The sequence below is a fragment of the Salmo salar genome, chromosome ssa18 (assembly GCF_905237065.1).
Source record: "Salmo salar chromosome ssa18, Ssal_v3.1, whole genome shotgun sequence".
Lineage (NCBI taxonomy): Eukaryota > Metazoa > Chordata > Actinopteri > Salmoniformes > Salmonidae > Salmo > Salmo salar.
Genome location: NC_059459.1, coordinates 74,096,776 through 74,120,804, shown reverse-complemented (window position 1 = coordinate 74,120,804; position 24,029 = coordinate 74,096,776). Strand labels below are relative to the sequence as shown.

The 24,029-nt window shown below is 43.3% G+C and overlaps 1 protein-coding gene across 1 annotated transcript in view; it reads left to right on the top strand.

Moving 5' to 3' along the window:
- The first annotated feature begins 5,085 nt into the window (after positions 1-5,085).
- Positions 5,086-24,029, top strand: part of LOC106577893 (histidine N-acetyltransferase) — a 33,160-nt gene continuing 14,216 nt past the window's right edge. The window contains exon 1 of the mRNA XM_014156325.2: positions 5,086-5,313. The gene's annotated coding sequence lies outside the window, so the exon portion shown is untranslated. The remainder of the gene's footprint in view (positions 5,314-24,029) is intronic.

Genomic DNA, 24,029 nt, shown 5'->3' with positions numbered 1-24,029 from the left:
CACAACAGTAGTGGGCTTGATTACCAACAACGATGAGACGGCCTACAGGGAGGAGGTGAGGGCCCTCGGAGTGTGGTGTCAGGAAAATAACCTCACACTCAACGTCAACAAATCAAAGGAGATGATCGTGTACTTCAGAAAACAGCAGAGGTAGCACCCCCTATCCACATCGACAGAGCAGTAGTGGAGAAGGTGGAAAGCTTTAAGTTCATCGGCGTACACATCACGGACAAACTGAAATGGTCCACCCACACAGACAGTGTGGTGAAGAAGGTGCAACAGCACCTCTTCAACCTCAGGAGGCTGAAGAAATTTGGCTTGTCACCAAAAACCCTCACAAACTTTTACAGATGCACAATTGAAAGCATCCTGTCGGGCTGTATCACCACCAAGTACAGCAACAGCACCGCCCTCAACCGCAAGGCTCTCCGGAGGGTGGTGCAGTCTGCCCAACGCATCACCGGGGGCAAACTACCTGCCCTCCAGGACACCTACACCACCCGATGTCACAGGAAGGCCAAAAAGATCATCAAGGACAACAACCATCCGAGGCACTGCCTGTTCACCCCGCTATCATCCAGAAGGCGAGGTCAGTACAGGTGCATCAAAGCTGGGACAGAGAGACTGAAAAACAGCTTCTATCTAAAGGGCATCAGACTGTTAAACAGCCATCACTAACACAGAGGCTGCTGCCTACATACAGACTCAAATCATTAGCCACTTTAATAAATGGATCACTAGTCACTTTAAAGAAAATGCCACTTTAATAATGTTTACATATCTTACATTACTCATCTCATATGTATATACTATATTTTATACCATCTATTGCATCTTGCCTATGCCGCTCGGCCATCGCTCATCCATATATTTATATGTACATATTCTTATTCCATCCCTTTACATTTGAGTGTATTAGGCAGTTGTGAAGTTGTTAGATTACTTGTTAGATATTACTGCACTGTCGTAGCTAGAAGCACAAGCATGTTGTTACACTCGCATTAACATCTGCTAACCATGTGTATGTGACCAATAACATTTGATTTGATTTTTGAAGAGTGTGCAAAGCTGTCATCAAGGTAAAGGGTGGCTACTTTGAAAAATCTCAAATATAAAATGTTTTTTTATTTGTTTAACACGTTTTTGGTTACTACATGATTCCATATGTGTTATATATACATATAACACCCACAGTCTCCCTTCCATGTATCCAAAATAACTTAATTGACACGCATTAGGGCACTGAAGCCTCTCCCTTCAGGCCTGAGATTCCTGTGGAGATTTAAAAGCAAATATGTTACAAACATGGTATGAAATATAGGCCTACTGATAAACAGATCACTTCTGTAAATAACATACATGTCACATGTGAAAGAGTAGGTCATATGGAATGGCAAATAAAAGCATATATTGTCAAAAAGTGGTAGATGTGTGTGTGAGAGAGAGAGAGAGAGAGAGAGAGAGAGAGAGAGAGAGAGAGAGAGAGAGAGAGAGAGAGAGAGAGAGAGAGAGAGAGAGAGAGAGAGAGAGTGAGAGAGATGGAAAAAAGAGAATGTACTGCAAGGTTTTTATTTTGACAGGATTATTTATGCAGCATGTTGCTCCTGGACCGCAAGCTTGGCCTCGACGGATTCACGGCTCAGAGGTCAGAGGTGACAGCTGACATGACGAGATGGGAAAAAAACGGGATATTTCAGGGAGGACAAATATGTCACAACATCATCTCATTGTGTATTGGTATTCTAGCCCATATGGCTCTGGCCAAAAGTAGTGCCCTATGAAAAGAATAAGGTTCCATTTAGGATGCAACCTTAGTGTAGTCAAGGATGGCCATGGCCCGCATCTCTAATAAGATGACAGCCTTAAATTAAGTGAAACACTACAGTACACTGTAATAGCTTTTTACCCTAGTCTCGCGTGACAGACAAAACAAGAGAGATTTGGTTCTGGGTGCAACGATATTTTCCCTAGAGTCTTCCCACTGGGCACAGACATCAATTTAACGTCTATTTCACGTTGGTTCAATGTAATTTCATTGATATGACGTGGAAACAACGTTGATTCAACCAGTGTGTGCCCAGTGGGTATACTTTTTGCTGAAGACGCATATGGTTCACCCAAACATTCTCTCATGTAGGTGGGTGTCATAATGGATTCATTTGACGTGCAGATTATTGGGTCAACAATGGACAGGGTTGAAACTAATGAAATGGAATTCTCAGAATTTCAAAGTACAAGATGGAGTGAGGTGGAATATGATAAGCTTGCACGCAGACACACACGCACAAATGCTCACACACACACACAGACACACACACACACACACACACACACACACACACACACACACACACACACACACACACACACACACACACACACACACACACACACACACACACACACACACACACAGACACAGACACACACACACACACACACATTGGTTTGATTTGAGGGGCACTTTGGTTTGAGGTTCACGCTATCCTGGTTAGAGAGTCCTGCCTGCTCATCCCAAATTACTCTGACAGCCAATTGGGTAGCCTAGATTCACATCCACACTGGTGCAGGCGATGGGTGTATAGGGCATTAATTTAATCTGTTTCCAATGAGGATTTACACTGGCATTTTACCCATCTATGCGGACTGGCACCCGTGTCTCACTGGGCCATGGCTCTGGCGGACCTGCTCTGACTTGGGGGCAAGCCCAGGCTTACCTTCTCACAAAACAACAGTCTTGAATGATGCAGAGGTTGTTGATTCTGCTCACCCCAAGTCTTTAGTGTGACACTCCTGATGGAAACACAATTACACAAGAGCTTACGTTAACATAAACCACTGGCGACACACTGCTGTAAGTAGATGGAAAAGCACCAATAGATCAATCCATAACCCAGTGGTCACCGACTCTGGCCCAGGACTAGAGGGTGTGGGTCTATGTTGTAGTTCCAGACACACTTTAACAGAACAGACTACACTTGCGCTATTAAGGCTGGGCTGGAGTAAAATCCTGCACTCCCTAGTTTACCATAGATCAGAGGTAACTATAACTACTGCTATATCCCACTGATAAAAGCATTATCTCTATCTGTCACAAGGTGTCATTAAAAACAAATGATGTGATAATGTAGACCGTGACTGTGAATGATCATTACCCCATTTACATGAAAACGTCACTTTAATCTACTTCATCCACACATTCAGGCATAACCTAGAATTTATTGTCTGACTAGAACATGTTGTAATCTGGGGACAGCGGAAACCAGATGACTTCCCCAAATCTCTGAAGATAAAAGAGATTACCGGCCGTCCTGCCTCCCAAATGGCACCCTATTCACTATGTCGGCTACTAGTGCATTATTGACTAGAACCCTATGGCCCCTGTTAAAGCAACGTGCACTGTAAATGGGCAAATTTGGAATGCTGCCGGGGATAACTGCTGCATTCATATGATACCCCTCCCTCACGATAACAGCTGTTATTCCCACTACTTCCAAGACGAGTCGCTCTTATCCACTGATACCAGACCCGAGTCATCCAACCATCCCACATCCAGCTGCCATGCTGTCATTCTGCCAAAACCCACATTGCGTTCTCAAAACGATTTTGAGGTACATTGATCTAATAATTTGTCATTTAGAAGAAAAAATATATATATATATATATCACAGATGGGGGGGGGACAGGCTCGTGGTAATGGCTGGAGCGGAATAGGTGGAATGGAATCAAATACATCAAACTCATGGTTTCCATGGTTTCCATGTGTTTGATGCCATTCCATTTGCGCCGTTCCAGACATTATTATGAGCCGTCCTCCCCTCAGCAGTCCCCACTGAACTATATATATATATCAATTGAACTTAGATGTATAAACGTTGTTATATATACCAGTAGGGGAGCCTAAAGATAAATGATCCACTTGGTTAGAGAACAATATTTTGATCTGTTTTTAATTGAAGTAGTAAGCCCAACCCCCCCACCCTAATGGGGCAAACTGCCCCCAGGGCAATCAATGATACTTATTATTACCATTTTACTAATTATCTATAAGTAACTTCTTTGAGTTACACATTAGATTTTGAGATACTTTAGGATGATTTGGATAGGAAGGGCGAAAATAAAAGAGGAGGCTGTACATCAAAACCTCATCATAGTGAGGATATTAAATAATGTGCAAAGTTATTTTTTTCCGATATTTGATTTATTTAATTGAAATAAGATACCTAGACTTACGCTTTTAAGGTTCAATGACTCTGAAATTCCAAAATAAAACATATCAAATTGATTTTTAACACACTAATCTTCAGGGAGCATTTTGCCCCATAGAGTGGGCCGTTTTGCCCCTGACAAAACACCCCCTTTCTTAAATGTATGTTTTTATTGAATAATAATAAATTAAATAAAAGATCAATTATTTCCCTTCAACATGTGTTTGCTTAAGGATAGCCAGTGTGCACATACTGTATCTAAATATTACCAAACGTTGCCTTTTTATGTCAGAAAACAGAAATTTCCCTTAAGGGGCGCGTTACCCTTTGACACAACATAAGCATGCTGCATTCATGAATCCACGGTTCATCCATATGATGATATGAGAAAGAAAGATCATATGGCCTTTCCTAACTTTGGGATCCATCATTTAATGCATATGATTACATTAATTACAAAGCAATTATTATTAAATTAGGGTATGCATGCCATTTCTATTCTATTCCATACTGTGTAGTAAACATGAACTACAAATTAACATATACTACTGTATAGCCTAATCATTTTTTCTCTTTAATTGTGTTCGATATTAAATGTTCATATTGTCATGTTTCTAGGCCTACTTTAGCAAGGTATTCAATTCAAATTGAGAGAGAGAGAGAGAGAGACAGAGAGAGACAGAGAGAAAGAGAGAGAGAGACAGAGAGAAAGAGAGAGAGAGACAGAGAGAGAGAGACAGAGAGAGAGACAGAGAGAGATAGACAGAGAGACAGAGAGAGATAGACAGAGAGAGAGACAGAGAGAGAGAGAGAGAGAGAGAGAGAGAGAGAGAGAGAGAGAAAGGGTGGGGGCTATACTGGTGATGATGGTGTGGGTTAGACAGGGTAGCCTAGCCTAGCCTACTACGAGGGGGAGAGGGTTTGTAGGAGGGGCTTAAACTTATACATCTCTTATATTTAAAGTTCGAGCCAGTGGCTGGGATAATTTGTATTTTATCCTGAAACTGAACAGTAGCCGCTGGAACCATCCACCTCTCGCACCTGGCAATACACCTGCCTGTTGTTACCATCAACACCCGCACGAGACCTCCGGGCTTCGCTAACGGTAAGAGGAAACAAATTCCACCGGCCGGCAGCGCTAGATATTTGGAGCACGTTGTCGGCTGTGAACATAGTCTAGCCTATCGATCACTTCCGATAACGGTATCCATCTATGATCGATCATTATGATTTAGTAATTTAAAAAATATATATTCTAACGAATATTTTTTCCTCTCTTCTAAATACTGTTTTCATAGAAGGCAACGTTGCCTATAGCCTACGTGTGGTCGGGTTTTCTGCATAACCTTCAGTCTCTGTACCAAGCCTTTTCTCATATTAGGAACCGAATATCCCACCATCCTATTCTTATCCGCCATTTTGTGTCCAATTTAAGGAATGTATCAGAGACTGAGTAACGCAATGATTCGATGGATAGTCTAATGAAACGGGTTCATACTCCACATTTGTAGCCTAATGTAGGTTTGATATTCTACTGTATAGCATTATGGCATTGTGTGTCTGTCTGTGTTCTAGGCCTATATGCAATGCATAGGGATGAGTGATGCCGGTAGCCCATATGATTGAATATTGATATGATCAAAGATTCATCCAATCACCGTTGAGGATGCAATCCTGTACCTGACAGCGCCTCAGACTAATTTAATAAATGCATAGTCTGAAACGAAAAAGAAAACACACATATGTTTATCAGATATCACCTTGCAGCATCACTTTTGTGATATTTGTTTCTTCTTATGTCCAATGATAGCTATGCAGTCAATGTGGAACGCTGAAAGCCCCGGGAAAAGCAGTCCCATACGGACAGATGGGGGCGGGCGGAATCGGGGGATAAATTGCCAAATTATGATGAATAATTCCTTTATCGACAACATTGATTCGGATGATTCCTTACATTTCGGGTGCGTACATGTGTTCTAAACGTACGTGCGCAATGCCATGGCAGCGGTAAGGGAGCCTCTGAGCGGTGCGCCCGCCTCCAGTGTGTCTGCATACAGCATGTGTTTGGGTAGAAGAGTCGTGACAACTACAATTGTGAGGTTCTCTATACGCTGGTGCGCGTGTGGTGCCATTTACGTAGGTCCCTAGGTAGGCCTATAAGCTTAGGCTATTTCTCAGAAATGAGCTATAACAGCAATTCCTGTAGTTCTAGGTATAAGTTTAACTTCAATTGTAAAGAAAATGTATAGGCGCACATTATATGCATGCATTATGGACAATGGTTATTTTGTAGCCTATGGCGGGTTTTATTTCTCCACATTCCATTGGGGTTGAGATACTCGGTCACGGGCAGCACGAGGAGTTGAGTGCTGGAGACGGAGTGAGACTTATTCTTCTATCCAACCTGCCCATACAGTGCGCCAAAGAGCGCGTGTGCGTGCGCTCGCGTGTCTGCTCCTTCCCTCGGCCTGCTTTGTGATCTGATTCCACTTGGCAGTTTGGAATTCGGGAATGAAAGAGGGGAGACGTGACTGTGTACCCATGATTAGACGCATCAAGGGACAGTTGGAAGATGAGAGCAGATTCGGAGCATCAACTGCCCAACATTTTATAGATAGACACATTTCTCTTTCATCCCACTCTCCCCCGGCCCTCTCGCTCTCACTCGACCTCTCTCCCTTTACTCTTATGCATTCTCTCACTCTTTCGCTCTCTCTCTATCTCCCCCCCCTCTCTCTCTATCTCCCCTCTCCCTCTCTATCTCCCCATCTCTCTCTATTTCCAACCCCTCTCTCTCTCTCTCTATCGCCCAGCCTCTCTCTCTATCTCCCCCTCTCTATCTCCCCCCTCTCTCTGCTCTCTCTCTCTATCTTCCCCCTCTCTCTCTATCCCCCCTCTCTCTATCTCCCATCCTCTTTCCCTCTATCTCCCCTCTCTCTCTTTCACTCTCGTTCTGTTTCTATCTCTCTTTTCCTCTCACTTTTATTGTATATATCTATCTCTCTATCTGTCTCTCTTGTCTGTCTTTCTCCTCCAACGCTGTCTCAGTCAGACAAATGTATTAACACCTTGTAGCATCATCCATCCTTCCATCCCTCTGCACCTTGCATATTTACAACTTTCTAGCAAGTCTCTTATATGCTAGCATCCTTCCATCTGTCTATAAAAATATAGAAAAGCAGCTTTTAACAGAGGCTCCGTAACAAGTAGCCTGATAGATTCAGAGTAAGTAAGCTGTTTTGGACATTAGCCTAAAGCATTTTCAAATAGCATGCCTGAGGGAGTGCGGCCCAAATGGCACCCTATTCCCTATGTAGTGCACTACTTTGACGATGGCCCATAGGGGTTCTGGTGAAAAGTAGTGCACTACATAGGGTGCTATTTGGGACTTAGCCTGGGAGATTATTCAGTCTATAGGTGCTGGTGAGGCAGAGGGGGAGAGGTGGGGGAGCAGAGGTGAGGCAGAGGTGGGGGAGAGGTGAGGCAGAGGGGGAGAGGTGGAGGAGCAGAGGGGGAGAGGTGGGGGAGCAGAGGGGGAGAGGTGGGGGAGCAGAGGGGGAGAGGTGGGGGAGCAGAGGTGAGGAGAACCTTGCACCATTGTTTTTATTTTTATTATTTAAATATTTTAGTCATTTAGCAGACGCTCTTATCCAGAGCGACTTACAGTAGAGAAAGCATACATTTCATTTATTTATTTTTCTTCTCCGTACTGGTCCCCCGTGGGAATCGAACCCACAACCCTGGCGTTGCAAACACCATGCTCTACCAACTGAGTCCCACCTGAGCAGTTTTATGTTTTATCATGAAGGGCCCCTACTACTCATGGTTGATCGGGGCAACTGTAAAGTCATCTAGGGAGTAAAGCTTTAGTTTGCACACACACACACACACACACACACACACACACACACACACACACACACACACACACACACACACACACACACACACACACACACACACACACACACACTTCCATCTGCTCCCCCCTTCATCCGTTCTCTTTTTTATCCATTCACCCCCTCTGTCACACACAGCACAAACCCATAACTCTATAAACACTCAATCACCACCCACTTTCCACTCGATTTTCATTCGCCTGGTCACATTCATCCACCACTACCCCCTCCCTCCCGTCCTTTTCCACCCAAAAGCAATTCTGGTGAAGCTCATTGATTCAGACTCACTGGGGTGCCCTCTATATCCACACAGTACTGAGTACTGACCCTGCAGTACACACACGCACACACACACACACACACACACGCACACACACGCACACAGTTGGTCCTCATGCATAGCCTACATACTGATCCAAGAAAAGTTCTGTATTTTTCCACCCTAATAGTTAAGGTTAGGTGGAGGTGGAGGTTAAGCTGATCCTAGATCTGTGTGGATGGGCTAACTCTCTTCCCGGAGTGAGTGACAGATAGAGAAGGGTAAAAGCAGAGATGAGATCAGTGCAGTCATCAACATGATAACCATCAGCTGTTCAGTCTTGGCAGTCTCTTGCTGCGTTTGCTTGTTCTTGATGCCGACCTAAAGGGTTGGTCGTGTTGATTGGGCACAAAACAGAAGACAAAAGACGGAAACAAAAATAAACGGTCATTTTATTTTCCGTTGCGTGTCCTACTGAAATGATGAGCCATCTTTCTTGTTTAATGGACCTCTAGGGAGACAGACTCATGCCTTCATCATTCACACCTGGATAAGAATAGGATTGTTTGTTTCATATCTGTTTTATAAGAGTCTTTTTATTTTTATTTACATAATGATAAGAATAAAAGGTGTACGCACTTGTAATGTTTTGTTTCACTCTCTTCCCCCACTCCCCCATCCCATCCCAACTCATCAAATGGTTGTCTGTTTTGTTGATGGTTATGTTTGTGTGTTAGTGTTTGCTTGGTCTAGTGCAGCTCTAGTATGATATATGTCTATATTTCTGCAGCTCTAAAATTATGTATGTCTATATTTCTGCAGCTCTAGTATGATGTACATCTATATTTCTGCAGCTCTAGTATGATGCATGTCTATATTTCTGCAGCTCTAGAATTATGTATGTCTATATTTCTGCAGCTCTAGAATTATGTATGTCTATATTTCTGCAGCTCTAGTATGATGTACATCTATATTTCTGTTTTTTGAGGGTTCCTAACCTAAATCAAGGTTATTGTTTGTAATCGCCCTTAATAATCAGATAGAGACATGGATGGGGAAATGAGTCTTTTGAAATTATGCCAGATATCAGGATAGTAAGTTTGGGATTGTGACAAAAAGATAATGATAGGATAAGAGAGAGAGAAATGCGATATAGAGAGATAGATAGAGAGAGAGCACGAGAGAGAGCGACAGAGAGTGAGAGATAGAGAGAGCTAGAGAGAGGGCTAAAGAGAGAGATAGAGAGAGAGATAGGTAGAGACAGCGAGAGAGAGCTAGAAAGAGGGCTAAAGAGAGAGATAGAGATAGGTAGAGAGATAGATAGAGACAGAGAGAGAGAGAGTCAGAGAGATAGATAGAGAGAGAGAGAGAGAGAGAGAGAGAGAGCTACGGATGGGGTGATAGAGAAATACAGTAAAAAGAGGTAGAAAGAGAGTGAGATTTACTGCACTCGTGTTTGATGATGATGCCCTCAAAAAGCTCTAAAACTAGGCCACATATTGATGACAGTTAAATGCGATGTCCCATAACGTGTGTGATATTCTCTAGCGGAGAAATGATCTAACTCCGACTGATTAACCATTATACGAATGAGAGCTCCGGGTACAAGCTGCCATAAGAACAGATCTAGGATCAGCGCACCCTCCCCCAATACTAACCTTAACCATTAGAGGGGGGAAGCCAAAACTGACCTCAGATCAGCAGCTATAGGAGTGAAATACTGTACAGGTGAAATCCAGAGGACAAGTGTATAAATATGTCATGGGATTTTACCACAGAGAGTTATGTAAACACAGAAGCATGAACACATGGACTAGATCTGGAGGTCGGGAGGAAGGGAGGAAGGGAGAGAGAGAGCGACAAAGGGAGATGGGAGGGAGGGCAAAAGGGAAAGGGAGGTAGAGAGGGAGGGAGGGAGGGAGGGAGAAAGAAAGAGATGAAGGGAGGGAGGGAGGGAGGGAGGGAGGGGAGGGAGTGAGGGAGGTAGACAGGGAGGAGGGAGAAAGAGAGAGAGCGAGAGGGAGGTAGAGAGGGAGGAGGGAGAAAGAGGAGGGAGAAAGAAAGAGAGAGCGGGATGTAGAGAGGGAGGAGGGAGAAAAAGAGAGGGAGGGAGGTAGAGAGGGAGAGAGAGAGTGGGTGGGAAGGAAGGAGGGATGGAGGGAAGGAGGGAGAAAGAGAGAGATAGAGAGAGGGTGGGAGGGGGGGCAAAACTGACTTCAGATCAGCAGCTATAGGAATGAAATACTGTACAGTGGAAATCCAGAGGACAAGTGTATAAATATGTCATGGGATTTTACCACAGAGAGTTATGAAAACACACAAGCATGAACACATGGACTAGATGTGGAGGGAGGGAGAGAGAGAGAGGGAGGGAGAGAGAGAGGGAGAGGGGGAGAGAGAGGGGGAGAGAGAGAGAGAGAGAGAGAGAGAGGGGGTGGGTGGGTGGGTGGGTGAGAAGGGAGGGAGGTAGAGAGGGAGGAAGGAGAAAGAGAGAGAGAAGGTGGGAAGAATGGATGGAGGGAGGGAAGGAGGGAGATAGAGAGAGAGGGCGGGAGAGAGGGGGAAGGAAGGAGGGAGGGAGGTAGAGAGAGAGAGAGGGAGGAGGGAGAAAGAGAAAGAGTGAGAGAGACGGGGGGACACTGCAGCAAAAGAGGAAGAGAGATTTATTTAAATGTCAGATTCTTCAATGTAGCCTAATTCAGGAATCAGGACTGATGTTTAGTATATGGATATTAGATCATGTTGATTGGTCCGTCCTGTTCAGATGAGAAGAGAGAGAATTGTCTAATGAATTTATTTCAGTTGACTGATTTCCGTATATGAACTGTAACTGCATTTATATTTCTGTTCAGTGTAATAGGTTAATTGATCTGTCATTTATTTGTCCCTTGTTGCCCACGGGATAAAATAGATGAAAACAAAGGATATCTCCCACTCCCACATGTATGCACACACACACACGCACACACACACACACACCCACACGCACACACACACACACACCCACACGCACACACGCACACACACACATGGCCAGAGCCATGATCGCATGAAACTCCCTCCCATCACCAATTACTCAAGCAAACAGCAAAATGACCTTAAAAAAAGATGAAAGAACATTTCATGGGGACTGTGAGGGGACACACACAGACACAGTACAATTAATATTATTATTAGCGTTTTATTTTTAATGTATGTGACTGTCCTTGTCTATCGCTGCTGCTTCGGCAAAATCGAATGGGGATCCGAATAAACCAAACACGCACGTGTCTTCACTAACATCTTCAAACTGTCCCTGACCAAGTCTCTAATACCAACATGTTTGAAGCAGCCCAAGAATGCCATGGTAACCTGCCTAATGACTCTCGCCCCGTAGCACTCACATCTGTAGCCATTAAATGATTTGAAAGGTTGGTCATGGCTCACATCAACACCATCATCCCAGACACCTTGGACCCACTACAATTCGCATATCGCTCCAATAGATCCACAGATGACGCAATCTCTTTTGCACTCCAAACTGCCCTTTCCCACCAGGACAAAAGGAACACCTACGTGAGAATGCTGTTCATTGACTAAAGTTCAGCTTTCAACACCATTAGTGATGAGTGACCTCCAAGCTCATCACTAAGTTCAGGACCCATGGGACTGAACACCTGCCGCTGCAACTGGGTCCTGGACTTCCAGATGTGACGCACCAAGGTGGTGAAGGTAGGCAACAACACATCCACTACGCTGACCCTCAACATGGGGGCCCCGCAGGGATACGGCTTAATCCCCTCCTGTACTCCCTGTTCACCCATGACTGGTATGGTTAGGGCTGTTACAGTGTCCGTATTACAGCCACTCCGGCGGTCACGAGTCATGAAGGCAGCCAAATTCCATGTGACCGTTTAGTCACGGTAACTAGGCTTCTCCAAACTCTGATGCCGCTGCTGGTCATTAGTAGCCTACCAAACTTGCTAACTGCCTGGTACTCAGCACTCTATTGTCCATCTAATAAATCTGACATCAATGCAAATGTGATGGGAAATCTAATCAAACACTTCATGAGAGCCCATGAGCTCATGTTGCGCAACATTTCTATAGGCTATGCAATTGCGTGAGAAAACAGAGTGATGGCCTCTATTAAAAAGAGGAGGATCCCATCAGCTTTCTATAGGCTAGGCCTACTATATTTATTTCTCAACTTTCCTAATATTAAGCACATTTCTTCTCTTTACAACAGGAGTATAGCCTACCTGGCTGGCATGAAAATGAAACACAGGAAACAGCGTCCTCCATTCGCTATTTAAGTGCAAAGATTACATTTTTCCACCCCCTGCCCCTGCTTCGAGACAGGGTTATGATAATGGTTCATTCTAAATCAAAACAAATTTAACACATATATTATTTAGTACATGTAAAGACAAGATTAAATCAAGAATAGTCTGATGGGTGACAATATTAGCCTATCGCTTGTGAATCATGCCCAGCTTGTGTGCAGTAAGGCAAGAAAGTGCGCATGCCTTTTTTTTGGTGACTTTTTCAAATCATAGTTGCATAGGCCTATACAGTGCATTCGGAAAGTATTCAGACCACTTCCCTTTTTCCACATTTTGTTACATAACAGCCTTATTCTAAAATGGATTTAATGAGTTTGTTTCCTCATCAATCTACACACAATACACCATAATGACAAAGTGAAAATAAACCTGGCACCATCCCTACGGTGAAGCATGGTGATGGCAGCAGGGACTAGGAGACTAGTCAGGATGGAAGGAAAGCTGAATGTAGCAAAGTACAAAGAGATCCTTGATGAAAACCTGCCGCAGAGCGCTCAGGACCTCAGACTGGGTGGAAGGTTCACCTTCCAACAAGACAATGACCCTAAGCACACAACCAAGACAATGCAGGAGTGGCTTTGGGACAAGTCTCTGAATGTCCTTGAGTGACCCAGCCAGAGCCCAGACTTGAACCTGATTGAACATCTCTGGAGAGACCTGAAAATAGCTGTGCAGCAACGCTCCCCATCCAACCTGACAGAGATTGAGAGGATCTGCAGAGAAGAATGGGAGAAACAGGACAGGAGTGTGTGTGTGTGTGTGTGTGTGTGTGTGTGTGTGTGTGTGTGTGTGTGTGTGTGTGTGTGTGTGTGTGTGTGTGTGTGTGTGTGTGTGTGTGTGTGTGTGTGTGTGTGTGTGTGTGTGTGTGTGTGTGTGTGTGTGTGTGTGTGTGTGTGTGTGTGTACAGTGGATTCGGAAAGTTTTCAGACCCCTTCCCTGTTTCCACATTTTGTTACGTTACAGCCTTATTCTAAAATGGATTAAAAAAAAACATCCTCATCAATCTACACACAATACCCCATAATGAATAAGCAAAAACAGGTTTTTAAAAATGTTTGCAAATGTATTAAAAATGTAAAACCTGAAAATAGTTGTGCTGCGACGCTCCCCATCTAAACTGACATACACTACCGGGTCAAAAGTTTTAGAACACCTACTCATTCAAGGGTTTTTCTTTATTTTTACTATTTTCTACATTGTAGAATAATAGTGAAAAGATCAAAACTATGAAATAACACATATGGAATCATGTAGTAACCAAAAAGTGTTAAACAAATTCAAATAGCCACCCTTTGTTTGGATGACAGCTGTGGCTGTCATCCAAACAAAGGGTTAGTTAGGTAACATAGATCATTAAGATGTCATATCTACATAGATAATTAAGATGTCTTATCTGCATCCAAACAAAGGGTTAGTTAGGTAACATAGATCATTAAGATGTCATATCTACATAGATAATTAAGATGTCTTATCTGCATCCAAACAAAGGGTTAGTTAGGTAACATAGATCATTAAGATGTCATATCTACATAGATAATTAAGATGTCTTATCTGCATCCAAACAAAGGGTTAGTTAGGTAACATAGATCATTAAGATGTCATATCTGCATAATATGCTTATGTGATAGACTTGTTATTAAAATGTATCCTTTCGGACTCTGGTGTTGGCAGTTACACTTCCTCCCTCAGCTGGGGCTCAGTCACCTGGGGCCCAGAGAGGTCAGGCTCATCTTTCACATGTCCCTGGTGCTATGCAGAATATCAGAAAGAGAAGAGGACAGGAAGGAAGATTGTCTTCATATGTGAATGTGTCTTTACCTATTCTAAACCATGTGAATGGATGGTGTGATTAATGGGGAACCAATTACTTGTCTCATTTTACATTACATTTTAGTCATTTAGCAGACGCTCTTATCCAGAGCAACATTTCATACATTATTTTTTTTTCCCGTACTGGTCCCCCGTGGGAATCAAACCCACGACCCTGGTGTTGCAAACACCATGCTCTACCAACGGAGCCACACGGGTCTCCACAATGTCTGTGCGCCAGTCACTCCCTCCTTTGGCCTTGGAGGAGATAAGGTCTGAGAAAAGATGTGTGTAGTTGTGTCTGGAACTATTGTATGTCATCTCTGACGTTGCACCTATCCTGGGGTAGTGTATGACCTAGAGGCTCACTCCCCTCAGTGAGCTTGTCCAGGCGTGTGGTCAAGAAGGGGTTTTACTTGAGATGGGAGTATCTGAAGTTGACAATTGATTTATGCCATAGAATGAATTGGTGTTTCTGTGCTATGAAGTACCAGGAACGAGATCGGAGCCTCATCTTAGGAGCCAGACTTAACAATAAGTATAGTCTTCATAGCAAATGCTATCTGGCTACGAGAGACTCCTTTCTCATATATCAAGTTTTACCTTGTGACCCATTCCATACATCTGTTGTTTGTCATGAAGACTAAAAGGGTGTGTCTTTTCTATAAAATATATTTGTATTCTTCGTATGTCAGAGCTCCTCGCCACAACACTTGGAAGTGTTGAGCCTACCAGCCTCATCATTATAGAAGCAATTGCTTTATGCTTTCCTTATTAACTTGTTAGGGCTAGGGGGCAGTATTGACACGGCCGGATAAAAAACGTACCCGATTTAATCTGGTTACTACTCCTGCCCAGTAACTAGAATATGCATATAATTATTGGCTTTGGATAGAAAACAGCCTAAAGTTTCTTAAACTGTTTGAATGGTGTCTGTGAGTATAACAGAACTCATATGGCAGGCAAAAACCTGAGAAGATTCTGAACAGGAAGTGGCCTGTCTGACAAGTTGTTGTTCATCTTGGCTCTTTTTATTGAAGACTGAGGATCTTTGCTGTAACGTGACACTTCCTACGGCTCCCATAGGCTCTCAGAGCCCGGGAAAAAGCTGAATGATATCGAGGCAGCCCCAGGCTGAAACACATTATCGCGTTTGGATAGTGGCTGGTCAGAGTACTCTGAGACTCAGGCGCGTGCACGAGGGCACGAGATGTTTTTATTTTCTCTCTCTTTGTACGTATACACGCTTTCCCGGTCGGAATATTATCGTTTTTTTACGAGAAAAATGGCATAAAAATTGATTTTAAACAGCGGTTGACATGCTTCGAAGTACGTTAATGGAATATTTAGACATTTTTTGTCACGAAATGCGCCATGCTCGTCACCCTTATTTACCCTTTCGGATAGTGTCTTGAACGCACGAACAAAACGCCGCTGTTTGGATATAACAATGGATTATTTGGGACCAAACCAACATTTGTTGTTGAAGTAGAAGTCCTGGGAGTGCATTCTGACGAAGAACAGCAAAGGTAATAACATTTTTCTTATAGTAAATCTGACTTTGGTGAGTGCTAAACTTGCTGGGTGTCTAAATAGCTAGCCCTGTGATGCCGGGCTATCTACTGAGAATATTGCAAAATGTGCTTTCACCGAAAAGCTATTTTAAAATCGGACATATCGAGTGCATAGAGGAGTTCTGTATCTATAATTCTTAAAATAATTGTTATGTTTTTGTGAACGTTTATCGTGAGTAATTTTGTAAATTCACCGGCAGTGTTCGGTCGGAATGCTAGTCACATGCTAGTCACATGCTAATGTAAAAAGCTGGTTTTTGATATAAATATGAACTTGATTGAACAAAACATGCATGTATTGTATAACATAATGTCCTAGGGTTGTCATCTGATGAAGATCATCAAAGGTTAGTGCTGCATTTAGCTGTGGTTTGGGTTTATGTGACATTATATGCTAGCTTGAAAAATGGGTGTCTGATTATTTCTGGCTGGGTACTCTGCTGACATAATCTAATGTTTTGCTTTCGTTGTAAAGCCTTTTTGAAATCGGACAGTGTGGTTAGATTAACGAGAGTCTTGTCTTTAAAATGGTGTAAAATAGTCTTCCGGTGAATTTACTAAAAATTTACAAAATTACTCACGATAAACGTTCACAAAAAGCATAACAATTATTTTAAGAATTATAGATACAGAACTCCTCTATGCACTCGATATGTCCGATTTTAAAATAGCTTTTCGGTGAAAGCACATTTTGCAATATTCTCAGTAGATAGCCCGGCATCACAGGGCTAGCTATTTAGACACCCAGCAAGTTTAGAACTCACCAAAGTCAGATTTACTATAAGAAAAATGTTATTACCTTTGGTGTTCTTCGTCAGAATGCACTCCCAGGACTTCTACTTCAATAACAAATGTTGGTTTGGTCCCAAATAATCTATTGTTATATCCAAACAGCGGCGTTTTGTTCGTGCATTCAAGACACTATCCGAAAGGGTAAAGAAGGGTGACGAGCACGGTGCATTTCGTGACAAAAAATGTCTAAATATTCCATTACCGTACTTCGAAGCATGTCAACCGCTGTTTAAAATCCATTTTTATGCCATTTTTCTCGTAAAAAAGCGATAATATTCCGACCAGGAATCTGCGTTTAGGTAAAAAGAGGAAAGAAAATAAAGCACAGGGTCGACTCGTGCACACGCCTAAGCCCATTGTCCTCTGATCGGCCACTTGCCAAAAGCGTAAATGTGTTTCAGCCTGGGGCTGCCTCGATATCATTCAGCTTTTTCCCGGGTTCTGAGAGCCTATGGGAGCCGTAGGAAGTGTCACGTTACAGCAACGATCCTCAGTCTTCAATAAAAAGAGCCAAGATGAACAACAACTTGTCAGACAGGCCACTTCCTGTTCAGAATCTTCTCAGGTATTTGCCTGCCATATGAGTTCTGTTATACTCACAGACACCATTCAAACAGTTTTAGAAACTTTAGGCTGTTTTCTATCCAAAGCCAATAATTATATGCATATTCTAGTTACTGGGCAGGAGTAGTAACCAGATTAAATCGGGTACGTTTTTTATCCGGCCGTGTCAATACTGCCCCCTACCCCCAACAGGTTAATGCATTTGAGCCATTCAGTTGTGTTGTGACCAGTCCATATAATGGCAAGAACATGTCAAATAAGCAAAGAGAAACGACAGTCCATCATTATTTTAAGACATGAAGGTCAGTCAATCCCGAACATTTCAAGAACTTTTAAAGTTTCTTTAAGTGCAGTCGCATAAACCATCAAGCGATATAATGAAACTGACTCTCATGAGAACCGCCACAGGAATGGAAGACCCAGAGTTACCTCTGCTGCAGAGGATAAGTTCCTTAGAGTTACCAGCCTCAGAAATTGCAGCCCAAATAAATTCTTCACGGAGTAACAGACACATCTCAACATCAACTTTTCAGAGGAGGCTGTGTGAATCATGCCAAATTTCTGCAAAGAAACCACTACTAAAGGACAACAATAAGAAGAAGAGACTTGTTTGGGCCAAGAAACACAAGCAATGGACATTAGACCGGTGGAAATTTGTCCTTTGGTCTGGAGTCCAAATTTAAGATTTTTGGTTCCAATCGCCATGTCTTTGTCTTTGCCTCCACAATCCCCCGACCTCAACAAATTGAGATGGTTTGGGATGAGTCGGACCGCAGAGTTAAGGTAAAGCAGCTAACAAGTGCTCAGCATATGTGGGAACTCCTTCAAGACTGTTGGAAAAGCATTCCAGGTGAAGCTGGTTGAGAGAATGCCAAGAGTGTGCAAAGCTGTCATCAAGGCAAAGGGTGGCTATTTGAAGAATCTCAAATATAAAATATATTTTCATTTGTTCAACACTTTTTTGGTTACTACATGATTCCATATGTGTTATTTCATAGTTTTGATGTCTTCACTATTATTCTACAATGTAGTAAAAATGAAGAAAAACCCTTGAATGAGTTGGTGTTCTAAAACTTTTGACTGGTAGTGAAGCTTGAGAGGATCTGCAGAGAAGGTTGGGAGAAACTCCCCAAATACAGGTTTGCCAAGCTTGTAGCGTCATACAGAAGAAGACTCGATGCTGTAATCGCTGCCAAAGGTGCTTCAACTGTCACGTCCTGACCAGTTAAGGGTTATTTGTTGTTGGAGTTTGGTCAGGATGTGGCAGAGGGTATTTGTTTTATATGGTTTGGGGTGGTGGTGTAGGTAGTAGGTTGTTTTATTGATGTATTCCGGGGGTTTTGGGCACTGCTCTGTGTTTATGTATTTCTAGGTTTAGTTAGTTAGTTGTGGGTATAGGTTCTAGGTTTGTTTTCTATGTAGAGTTAATTGGGATTGGACTCCCAATTGAAGGCAGGTGTGTTGAGTTGGCTTTGATTGGGAGTCCTATATTAGTAGGGTGTGTTTGTCTGTGTGTTTGTGGGTAATTGTTTGTGAGCACTGCTTGTTTAGCCTGTCACACTGTTTGGTCGTGAGTATCGTTTATTGTTTGGTTTTTCCTGTGGATGCTTTGTGTTTTTTTCATTAAAAGAATAAGTATCCACATAACCGCTGCAGTTTGGTCAATTCAACACGGCACTTTTTGTGACATCAACAAAGTACTGAGTAAAGGGTCTGAATACTTATGTAAATGTGATATTTCAGTTTTTAATTTTTATATATTTGGAAAAAAATCTAAAAACCAGTTTTTTCTTTGTCATTGTATGTAGATTGATGAGGAAAAAAATACAATTTAATACATTTTAATGTAAGGCTGTAACGTAACAAAATGTCGAAAAAGTCAAGCGGTCTGAATACTTTCCGAAAGCACTGTATATATATTTTTTATGTTTATCTTACATAATATAATGTAAAAGTATGCATTAAGGTGTCTGTAATAGAATAAACAAATGTAGACATTAATAAAAACCTTTCTATAGCTTCCAACACATATTTTTTTACAATTGAGGAGTACCAAGATGGCTGCGCAGTGGCTTCAATTCAGTCATCCTGGGTTTATATACATCGTTGACGGCACCATGTCTGCATGCCAGTTGATGGAAAAGTACCAGAGAGAGAGAGAGTTGGGGTCTGGTGGGGCGAGACAGTGTTTTCTCTGTCTCATGCAGGCGTCCGGCCTCTCTCTCTCTCCCCCTCCCTCCCTCCCTCCCTCCCTGCCGCCCCTTCTCCAGCTCAGACTCACATCTCCCATCGACAGATTATCAGAAATGTCCAGCCCTGCTTCACCGCGTCAGCTAGAAGCCTCATTCCCCCTGGGGCCAAATAACACTAACTGTCCATGCATGCGTGGGGCTGAGAACACACACACAGACGGGGACAGAGATACACATACACACAGACGGAGACACACCGACACACACATACAAACAGTCTTTAACTACCCAGGCTTCCCTGCACCTTTGGAATCACATTCCAACGACCTGAGCCCTCCGCTCCTCTCGCCCATATCGCCCGTCTCGCCACATTCTTTTCCCAAGCCTGGAGAAGTGTGTTTGTTTTCCGAGCGAGACTGTGTTTTCCGAGGAATCCAAAGAGGTTACCAAAGGGATTAGGGGGGTAGGGGGTTGGTAGAGAGGAGTGGGAGGGGGACAGATGCCAGTCTCCTCATTCCGTGCCACATGCAAACTGGTGCCAAACTGGACGGGCAAAGTGGCCTGGCATCCTGACAATGACCAGACCAGAAACTACACTAGTGCCGTCTGTGTGATTAGGGGTCGTGTTGTCTGTGTGGTTAGGGGTTGTGTTGTCTGTGTGGTTAGGGGTTGTGTTGTCTGTGTGATTAGGGGTCGTGTTGTCTGTGTGGTTAGGGGTTGTGTTGTCTGTGTGGTTAGGGGTTGTGTTGTCTGTGTGGTTAGGGGTTGTGTTGTCTGTGTGGTTAGGGGTCCTGTTGTCTGTGTGGTTAGGGGTCGTGTTGTCTGTGTGGTTAGGGGTCCTGTTGTCTGTGTGGTTAGGGGTCGTGTTGTCTGTGTGGTTAGGGGTCCTGTTGTCTGTGTGGTTAGAGGTCCTGTTGTCTGTGTGGTTAGGGGTCCTGTTGTCTGTGTGGTTAGGGGTCCTGTTGTCTGTGTGGTTAGGGGTCCTGTTGTCTGTGTGGTTAGGGGTTGTGTTGTCTGTGTGGTTAGGGGTTGTGTTGTCTGTGTGGTTAGGGGTTGTGTTGTCTGTGTGGTTAGGGGTTGTGTTGTCTGTGTGGTTAGGGGTCGTGTTGTCTGTGTGGTTAGGGGTCCTGTTGTCTGTGTGGTTAGGGGTTGTGTTGTCTGTGTGGTTAGGGGTTGTGTTGTCTGTGTGGTTAGGGGTTGTGTTGTCTGTGTGGTTAGGGGTCCTGTTGTCTGTGTGGTTAGGGGTTGTGTTGTCTGTGTGGTTAGGGGTTGTGTTGTCTGTGTGGTTAGGGGTTGTGTTGTATGTGTGGTTAGGGGTCCTGTTGTCTGTGTGGTTAGGGGTTGTGTTGTCTGTGTGGTTAGGGGTTGTGTTGTCTGTGTGGTTAGGGGTCGTGTTGTCTGTGTGGTTAGGGGTCCTGTTGTCTGTGTGGTTAGGGGTTGTGTTGTCTGTGTGGTTAGGGGTTGTGTTGTCTGTGTGGTTAGGGGTCCTGTTGTCTGTGTGGTTAGGGATCGTGTTGTCTGTGTGGTTAGGGGTTGTGTTGTCTGTGTGGTTAGGGGTTGTGTTGTCTGTGTGGTTAGGGGTTGTGTTGTCTGTGTGGTTAGGGGTTGTGTTGTCTGTGTGGTTAGGGGTCGTGTTGTCTGTGTGGTTAGGGGTCCTGTTGTCTGTGTGGTTAGGGGTTGTGTTGTCTGTGTGGTTAGGGGTTGTGTTGTCTGTGTGGTTAGGGGTTGTGTTGTCTGTGTGGTTAGGGGTCCTGTTGTCTGTGTGGTTAGGGGTTGTGTTGTCTGTGTGGTTAGGGGTTGTGTTGTCTGTGTGGTTAGGGGTTGTGTTGTATGTGTGGTTAGGGGTCCTGTTGTCTGTGTGGTTAGGGGTTGTGTTGTCTGTGTGGTTAGGTGTTGTGTTGTCTGTGTGGTTAGGGGTCGTGTTGTCTGTGTGGTTAGGGGTCCTGTTGTCTGTGTGGTTAGGGGTTGTGTTGTCTGTGTGGTTAGGGGTTGTGTTGTCTGTGTGGTTAGGGGTCCTGTTGTCTGTGTGGTTAGGGGTTGTGTTGTCTGTGTGGTTAGGGGTTGTGTTGTCTGTGTGGTTAGGGGTTGTGTTGTCTGTGTGGTTAGGGGTTGTGTTGTCTGTGTGGTTAGGGGTCCTGTTGTCTGTGTGGTTAGGGGTCCTGTTGTCTGTGTGGTTAGGGGTTGTGTTGTCTGTGCGGTTAGGGGTTGTGTTGTCTGTGTGGTTAGGGGTCCTGTTGTCTGTGTGGTTAGGGGTCCTGTTGTCTGTGTGGTTAGGGGTCGTGTTGTCTGTGTGGTTAGGGGTCGTGTTGTCTGACCAAGACCCACTGTGGTCAAAACACTAGGATGTGACAGTTAAAAGGTATACATTCCTAGAAAAAAAGGTGCTATCTAGAACCCATAGGAGAACCCTTTGAACAACCCTTTTTGGTTCCAGGTAGAACCTTTTTGGTTTCCATGTAGGACCCTTTCCACATAGGGTTCCACATGGAACCTATGTGGAACCAAAAATGATTCTCCCTGGGGAAAAAAATGGTTATCCTACGGGGACATCCGAAGAACTCTTTTGGAACCCTTTTTTCTTAGAGTGTATGTCTTGCCTGACCAATACACAATACATTGTGGCTGAAGTGTTGTGAAGCTACTTACTTTGTCTGACCAATACCCATTGATGTAAAAGTCGATCCATTGATGTGAATTACTGGGATGTGGTTGAGTGTCGTGAAGCTTAAAGAACCGAGGTATCTAAACAGTGTGTATGGTTGTGATATGAATTTCCAGGAGTTGAATGGGGTAACTTAAGACCACTAAAGTTCATATACAGTTTGGAGTGAGTAACACGATGTTTAGCATATTTATATGTTTTCTATTTCTGCAATACACATGAATTCCAGTGTTCTATTCGTAACACACACGGTCGATGGTCACTAGCCTTGGTGCTGAATGTTATGCATCATTCTCATATCTGTTGATAGTGATTGATGCCAGACTGGAGGTACAAGGACAGAGGACACACTGATTATTCACTGTTATACATTTTGCTTGGCTAGTTGTAGCCTAATGTTAGCTAGCTAACGTTGAACCTGGTTGGTTAGTTACCTGCAGATTCATGCAGGGTTGTAACGTCATGAGTTGTGATTATGGTTCATTGTTTAGCTAGCTAGCTAGCTACATGTCTTAACAAAAGACTCTACTATTCAAGTATCCATTTCAATAGAATGTCACTGTGACAACTGTTGATAGACGTAGCTGGTAAATTCGCTCTGGCTATCTACTCCGATTTCCGACCCCAGGTAAGATAGTCTAGCTAGCTACATTTTCAGATATTACAAGTTTCAAATTTTAACATGAAGTCTTTTTATTTCAAGTTAGATAGCTAGCTAATGTTAGTTAGCTGACTGGCTCACTAGCTAACGTTACGTGTATGATCTTATTACTTGTATCTCAGAGCTATTTACTTGGCTAGATATAGTCTAATCTTAGCTAGCTAACATTGAACCTGGTTGGTTAGCTACCTGCAGATTCATGCAGAGTAGTAACGTCATGAGTTGGGATTATGGTTCATTGTTTAGCTAGCTAGCTACATGTCTTAACAAAATACTCCACTATGCAAGTGTCCATTGTAATAGAATGTCACTGCGACAACTGTTAGCCAGTTAGCTTGGGTGCTTGACTGCTGTTGTTAGGACAGAAGGCTCGCATCAACTCTTAAAGAGATTGGTTGAACTAAAGCTTAAGAGGGTGTGAACGATGCTGAATGGGTGTAGACAAAGAAGAGCTCTCTAGTAGGTACCAAAAAATTCAAAGGCCATTTTCTCAAAAGTGAGGTTACAAGTTCATCAACTTTCAAAGCAGAATTGCTTTCCCATTGTAGCTCTGTGTCTCTGCTTTTATCCAATGTAAAAAACACAATTTCAAATTTTTCTACAGTACATAAGACCGAATCAAGGCTCTGAGATACGAATAATAAGATTGTTAATGTAACGTTAGCTAGTGAGCCAGTCAGCTAACATTAGCTCGCTAGCTAACAGTACACTTTAACTTGAAATGAAAACGACTTTGTCAAAATTAGAAACATGTAATATCTGAAACTGCAGCTAGCTAGACTATTTTACCACTATACATGATGGTTGGATGCTTCTTCCTGTCACAGAATGCCATGGTTGCCCTTAGTTTGAAGATGTAATCCGGAGACGGTTGTTTTCTCCATCTCCTTAGCTATCATACTCAAATTCCACTGATTTCAAAACTCGTTCCTCCAGAAAGTGGAGAGCAACACTTATGTAGTTTTACATTTTACTACACAATACATTTAAAAAAAGATGCATTAGACAGGATTACCTAGACGTACTGACCAGCTCAACTAGACAGAAGCATGCTATATAGCAGACCAATCTGAATTCATCTCTC